Source organism: Danio aesculapii, chromosome 3 (genome assembly GCF_903798145.1).
Source record: "Danio aesculapii chromosome 3, fDanAes4.1, whole genome shotgun sequence".
In the NCBI taxonomy this organism is placed as follows: domain Eukaryota; kingdom Metazoa; phylum Chordata; class Actinopteri; order Cypriniformes; family Danionidae; genus Danio; species Danio aesculapii.
In genome coordinates, this window is record NC_079437.1 from 23,685,145 (window position 1) to 23,693,656 (window position 8,512).

The window sequence follows — 8,512 nt, forward strand, 5'->3', positions numbered from 1 at the left end:
CTTCTGCTGATGAAACTGCAAACTATCTTCTTCATTTTGATGGCATCTCCGATTTTGAGTCTTCTCTTCATCTGACAGACTGGTCATTCTTTGGATTAAAACTGTAAATTATCCCTACACAGCATATGTTTTTAGTTCATTGTAACTTATTAAATGAAGTTAATCATGTTCTAACTTAATTTTATAAGTTACGCAAGCTGTTTTAAGTAATTTACCGTGATATAAGTTCAATGGACTCATAAGATTAATTTGATTCAACTTAAAAATTTATGGCAACCAGGATTTTTTTTTTTTTACAGTGTAGTTGATTTAGTTGATTGAAAATGATCACATTAACATTTGAATATTTTTTTGGTAAACACAAAAACAAACAAACAACAAAATCGAATGTTTGATGTCTTTTTTTTTACATTAAAAGATAGACAACAGTTAGGATACATATTTACTGCTCAAGAAATGTTTTATTATCATTATCAGTGTTGATAAAGGCTACAATTCTTTAAAGATTCTTTGCTGAATAGATAGTATAAATAGTTATGGTGGCTTGAAAAGCCAGCATATTGTTATCTATCTTAAACTTATTATTATTCTTCTTCTTCTTCTTCTGAGACTAATTTCTAAGTGTATCTCCTCCTAGGCCTTTCAAGCTACATACTTCAAACTTTCGTCAAACCTTCAAACTGGTCTGACTCGGGTTGCTATATCTTTTCTAACTGATCCGACCTTGGGTTTTCCGAAAAACGACCCAGAAAAATCCCAAAAGTCCCATTGACTTAACATTGGGTCAAACTTTGTGAGCTCATAACTCTGCATCAGACTGTCCTACAGACTTCTTACTGGACTCATTTAACTCAGTCTAGCCAGCAGCCAATAACTGATGACTTTTTAACTTACTAGCCACTCCCTAGCAACCACTTACAGCACCCTAGCAACTGTCCCATACACTTCCATTGTAAAAGACTCCCATTGACTTAACATTGGATCAACCTTTGTGAGCTCATAACTCTGCATCAGACTGTCCTACAGACTAGAGTCTGGCCTCATTCAACTCAGTCTAGCCAGCAGCCAATCACTGATTACCTTTAAACTTACTAGCCACTCCCTAGCAACCAATTTCAGCACCCTAGCAACTGTCCCAGAGACTGTGACTAGCTATTCTAACACACGCTAACAGTTTTAACATCCTACTGACATGCTAATCTTGCTAGAAAGGTGCTAGCAACACAATAGTGACATGCTAGTCATGCTAGTAACATGCTAATTCATGCTAGAATCATGCTAACAACATGCTAATTCATGCTAGAAACAAGCTGATTCATGCTAGAATCATGCTAGTAACATGCTAGTTACATGCTAATTAATGCTAGAATCATGCTAGTTACATGCTAATTCATGCTAGAAACATGCTAATTCATGCTAGAATCATGCTAACAACATGCTAATTCATGCTAGTAACATGCTAATTCATGCTAGAAACATGCTAGTAACATGCTAGAATCATGCTAGTAACATGCTAATTAATGCTAGAAACATGCTAGTAACATGCTAATTCATGCTAGTAACATGCTAATCCATGCTAGAATCATGCTAGTAACATGCTAATTCATGCTAGAATCATGCTAGTAACATGCTAAATCATGCTAGAATCATGCTAATAACATGCTAATTCATGCTAGAATCATGCTAGCAACATGCTAATTCATGCTAGAATCATGCTAGTAACATGCTAATTCATGCTAGAATCATGCTAGTAACATGCTAATTCATGCTAGAATCATGCTAATAACATGCTAATTCATGCTAGAAACATGCTAATTCATGCTAGAATCACGCTAATAACATGCTAGAAACATGCTAGAAACATGCTAGCAACATGCTAATTAATGCTAGAAACATGCTAATTCATGCTAGAATCATGCTAGTAACATGCTAATTCATGCTAGAAACATGCTAGTAACATGCTAATTCATGCTAGAATCTTGCTAGTAACATGCTAATTCATGCTAATAACATGCTAATTCATGCTAGAAACATGCTAGTAACATGCTAATTCATGCTAGAATCATGCTAGTTACATGCTAATCCATGCTAGATTCATGCTAGTAACATGCTAATTCATGCTAGAATCATGCTAGTAACATGCTAATTCATGCTAGAATCATGCTAATTCATGCTAGAATCATGCTAGTAACATGCTAATTCGTGCTAGAATCATGCTAGTAACATGCTAGAAACATGCTAATAACATGCTAATTCATGCTAGAATCATGCTAGTAACATGCTAATTCATGCTAGAAACATGCTAGTAACATGCTAATTCATGTTAGAAACATGCTAGTAACATGATAATTCATGCCAGAATCATGCTAGTAACATGCTAATTCATGCTAGAAACATGCTAGTAACATGCTAATTCATGCTAGAAACTTGTTTGTAACATGCTAATTCATGCTAGAATCCTGCTAATTCATGCTAGAATCATGCTAACAACATGCTAATTCATGCTAGAATCATGCTAGTTACATGCTAATTCATGCTAGAACCATGCTAGTTACATGCTAATTCATGCTAGAAACATGCTAGTAACATGCTAATTCATGCTAGAAACATGCTAATTCATGCTAGAAACATGCTAGTAACATGCTAATTCATGCTAGAAACATGCTAATAACATGCTAATTCATGGTAGAAATATGCTAGTAACATGCTAATTCATGCTAGTAACATGCTAACAACATGCTAATTCTTGCTGGAATCATGCTAGTAACATGCTAATTCATGCTAGAAAAATGCTAGTAACATGCTAATTCATGCTCGAATCATGCTAGTTACATGCTAATTCATGCTAGAATCATGCTAGGAACATGCTAATTCATGCTAGAATCATGCTAGTAACATGCTAATTCATGCTATAATCATGCCAGTAACATGTTAATTCATGCTAGAATCATGCTAATAACATGCTAATTCATGCTAGAATCATGGTAGTAACATGCTAATTCATGCTAGAATCATGCTAGTAACATGCTAATTCATGGTAGAAACATGCTAGTAACATGCTAATTCATGCTAGAATCATGCTAGTTACATGCTAATTCATGCTAGAATCATGCTAGTAACATGCTAATTCATGCTAGAATCATGCTAGTAACATGCTAATTCATGCTAGAATCATGCTAATTTATGTTAGCAACTGCCTAGCAACCACTCATAATACTTTAGCAACTGCCTAGCAACCACCTAGCAACACCTTAACAATGACCTAGAATACCATAGCATCCGCCTAGCAACAACTTAGCAACCACCTAGCAACCACCTAGCAACACCTTAGCAACCACCTTGCAACACCTTAGCAACAACCTAGCAACACCTTAGCAACCGCCTAGCAACACCTTAGCAAGCACTTAGAACAACCTTGCAACTGCCTACCAAGAAACATGCCAATCTATACTAGAAACATGCTAACATAAATGTACTTATCTATGCCGACTGTTTCAAACTTCATAAAAACTGCTTCAGTTATTTACACTTTAAAACGACTTCAAACTTTTAGACTCTGCTTTTCAAGCCACCATAAAGTTTGTCCTCAAACTTTAATATCTAGTTATGGTGGCTTGAAAAGCCAGCATATTGTTATCTATCTTAAACTTATTATTATTCTTCTTCTTCTTCTTCTGAGACTAATTTCTAAGTGTATCTCCTCCTAGGCCTTTCAAGCTACATACTTCAAACTTTCGTCAAACCTTCAAACTGGTCTGACTCGGGTTGCTATATCTTTTCTAACTGATCCGACCTTGGGTTTTCCGAAAAACGACCCAGAAAAATCCCAAAAGTCCCATTGACTTAACATTGGGTCAAACTTTGTGAGCTCATAACTCTGCATCAGACTGTCCTACAGACTTCTAACTGGACTCATTTAACTCAGTCTAGCCAGCAGCCAATAACTGATGACTTTTTAACTTACTAGCCACTCCCTAGCAACCCCTTACAGCACCCTAGCAACTGTCCCATAGACTTCCATTGTAAAAGACTCCCATTTACTTAACATTGGATCAACCTTTGTGAGCTCATAACTGCATCAGACTGTCCTACAGACTAGAGTCTGGCCTCATTCAACTCAGTCTAGCCAGCAGCCAATCACTGATTACCTTTAAACTTACTAGCCACTCCCTAGCAACCAATTTCAGCACCCTAGCAACTGTCCCAGAGACTGTGACTAGCTATTCTAACACACGCTAACAGTTTTAACATCCTACTGACATGCTAATCTTGCTAGAAAGGTGCTAGCAACACGATAGTGACATGCTAGTCATGCTAGTAACATGCTAATTCATGCTAGAATCATGCTAACAACATGCTAATTCCTGCTAGAAACAAGCTGATTCATGCTAGAATCATGCTAGTAACATGCTAGTTACATGCTAATTAATGCTAGAATCATGCTAGTTACATGCTAGAAACATGCTAATTCATGCTAGAATCATGCTAACAACATGCTAATTCATGCTAGAAACATGCTAGTAACATGCTAATTCATGCTAGAAACATGCTAGTAACATGCTAGAATCATGCTAGTAACATGCTAATTCATGCTAGAAACATGCTAGTAACATGCTAATTCATGCTAGAATCATGCTAGTAACATGCTAATCCATGATAGAATCATGCTAGTAACATGCTAATTCATGCTAGAAGCATGCTAGTAACATGCTAATTCATGCTAGAATCATGCTAGTAACATGCTAATTCATGCTAGAAACATGCTAGTAACATGCTAATTCATGCTAGAAACATGCTAGTAACATGCTAGAATCATGCTAGTAACATGCTAATTCATGCTAGAAACATGCTAGTAACATGCTAATTCATGCTATAATCATGCTAGTAACATGCTAATCCATGCTAGAATCATGCTAGTAACATGCTAATTCATGCTAGAAGCATGCTAGTAACATGCTAATTCATGCTAGAATCATGCTAGTAATATGCTAATTCATGCTAGAAACATGCTAGTAACATGCTAATTCATGCTATAAACATGCTAGTAACATGCTAATTCATGCTAGAATCATGCTAGTAACATGCTAATTCATGCTAGAATCATGCTAGTAACATGCTAATTCATGCTATAATCATGCTAATAACATGCTAATTCATGCTAGAAACATGCTAATTCATGCTAGAATCATGCTAATAACATGCTAATTCATGCTAGAAACATGCTAGTAACATGCTAATTCATGCTAGAATCATGCTAGTAACATGCTAATTCATGCTAGAAACATGCTAGTAACATGCTAATTCATGCTAGAATCATGCTAGTAACATGCTAATTCATGCTAGAATCATGCTAGAAACATGCTAATTCATGCTAGAAACATGCTAGTAACATGCTAATTCATGCTAGAATCATGCTAGTTACATGCTTATCCATGCTAGAATCATGCTAGTAACATGCTAATTCATGCTAGAATCATGCTAGTAACATGCTAATTCATGCTAGAATCATGCTAGTAACATGCTAATTCATGCTAGAAACATGCTAGTAACATGCTAATTCATGCTAGAAACATGCTAGTAACATGCTAATTCATGTTAGAATCATGCTAGTAACATGCTAATTCATGCTAGAATCATGCTAGTAACATGCTTATTCATGCTAGAATCATGCTAATAACATGCTAATTCATGCTAGAAACATGCTAATTTATGCTAGAATCATGCTAATAACATGCTAAATCATGCTAGAATCATGCTAATAACATGCTAATTCATGCTAGAAACATGCTAATTCATGCTAGAATCATGCTAATAACATGCTAAATCATGCTAGAAACATGCTAGTAACATGCTAATTCATGCTAGAAACATGCTAGTAACATGCTAATTCATGCTAGAATCATGCTAGTAACATGCTAGTAACATGCTACCTCATGCTAGAAACATGCTAGTAACATGCTAATTCATGCTAGAATCATGCTAATTCATGGTAGAAACATGCTAGTAACATGCTAATTCATGCTAGAATCATGCTAGTTACATGCTAATTTATGTTAGAATCATGCTAGTTACTTGCTAATTCATGCTAGTAACATGCTAATTCAGACTCGGCTTTTCAAGCCACCATAAAGTTTGTCCTCAAACTTTAATATCTAGTTATTCTTCTTCTTCTTCTTCTTCTTCTTATTCTTCTGAGACTAATTTCTAAGTGTATCTCCTCCTAGGCCTTTCAAGCTACATACTTCAAACTTTCGTCAAACCTTCAAACTGGTCTGACTCGGGTTGCTATATCTTTTCTAACTGATCCGACCTTGGGTTTTCCGAAAAACGACCCAGAAAAATCCCAAAAGTCCCATTGACTTAACATTGGGTCAAACTTTGTGAGCTCATAACTCTGCATCAGACTGTCCTACAGACTTCTAACTGGACTCATTTAACTCAGTCTAGCCAGCAGCCAATAACTGATGACTTTTTAACTTACTAGCCACTCCCTAGCAACCACTTACAGTACCCTAGCAACTGTCCCATAGACTTCCATTGTAAAAGACTCCCATTTACTTAACATTGGATCAACCTTTGTGAGCTCATAACTCTGCATCAGACTGTCCTACAGACTAGAGTCTGGCCTCATTCAACTCAGTCTAGCCAGCAGCCAATCACTGATTACCTTTAAACTTACTAGCCACTCCCTAGCAACCAATTTCAGCACCCTAGCAACTGTCCCATAGACTGTGACTAGCTATTCTAACACACGCTAACAGTTTTAACATCCTACTGACATGCTAATCTTGCTAGAAAGGTGCTAGCAACACGATAGTGACATGCTAGTCATGCTAGTAACATGCTAATTCATGCTAGAATCATGCTAGTAACATGCTAATTCATGCTAGAATCATGCTAACAACATGCTAATTCATGCTAGAAACAAGCTGATTCATGCTAGAATCATGCTAGTAACATGCTAGTTACATGCTAATTAATGCTAGAATCATGCTAGTTACATTCTAATTCATGCTAGAAACATGCTAATTCATGCTAGAATCATGCTAACAACATGCTAATTCATGCTAGAAACATGCTAGTAACATGCTAATTCATGCTAGAAACATGCTAGTAACATGCTAGAATCATGCTGGTAACATGCTAATTCATGCTAGAATCATGCTAGTAACATGCTAATCCATGCTAGAATCATGCTAGTAACATGCTAATTCATGCTAGAATCATGCTAGTAACATGCTAATTCATGCTAGAATCATGCTAGTAACATGCTAATTCATGCTAGAAACATGCTAGTAACATGCTAATTCATGCTAGAATCATGCTAGTAACATGCTAATTCATGCTAGAATCATGCTAGTAACATGCTAATTCATGCTAGAATCATGCTAGTAACATGCTAATTCATGCTAGAAACATGCTAGTAACATGCTAATTCATGCTAGAATCATGCTAGTAACATGCTAATTCATGCTAGAATCATGCTAATAACATGCTAATTCATGCTAGAAACATGCTAATTCATGGTAGAATCATGCTAATAACATGCTAATTCATGCTAGAAACAGGCTAGTAACATGCTAATTAATGCTAGAAACATGTTAGTAACATGCTAATTCATGCTAGAATCATGCTAGTAACATGCTAATTCATGCTAGAAACATGCTAGTAACATGCTAATTCATGCTAGAATCATGCTAGTAACATGCTAATTCATGCTAGAATCATACTAATAACATGCTAATTCATGCTAGAAACATGCTAGTAACATGCTAATTCATGCTAGAATCATGCTAGTTACATGCTAATCCATGCTAGAATCATGCTAGTAACATGCTAATTCATGCTAGAATCATGCTAGTAACATGCTAATTCATGCTAGAATCATGCTAATAACATGCTAATTCATGCTAGAATCATGCTAGTAACATGCTAATTCATGCTAGAATCATGCTAGTAACATGCTAATTCATGCTAGAATCATGCTAATAACATGCTAATTCATGCTAGAATCATGCTAGTAACATGCTAATTCATGCTAGAAACATGCTAGTAACATGCTGAATCATGCTAGAAACATGCTAGTAACATGCTAATTCATGCTAGAAACATGCTAGTAACATGCTAATTCATGCTAGAATCATGCTAGTAACATGCTAATTCATGCTAGAAACATGCTAGTAACATGCTAACTCATGCTAGAAACATGCTAGTAACATGCTAATTCATGCTAGAAACATGTTAGTAACATGCTAATTCATGCTAGAATCATGCTAGTTACATGCTAATTTATGTTAGAATCATGCTAGTTACTTGCTAATTCATGCTAGTAACATGCTAATTCAGACTCGGCTTTTCAAGCCACCATAAAGTTTGTCCTCAAACTTTAATATCTAGTTATGGTGGCTTGAAAAGCCAGCATACTGTTATCTATCTTAAACTTATTATTATTCTTCTTCTTCTTCTTCTTCTTCTTCTTCTTCTTCTTCTTCTTCTTCTTCTTCTTCTTTCT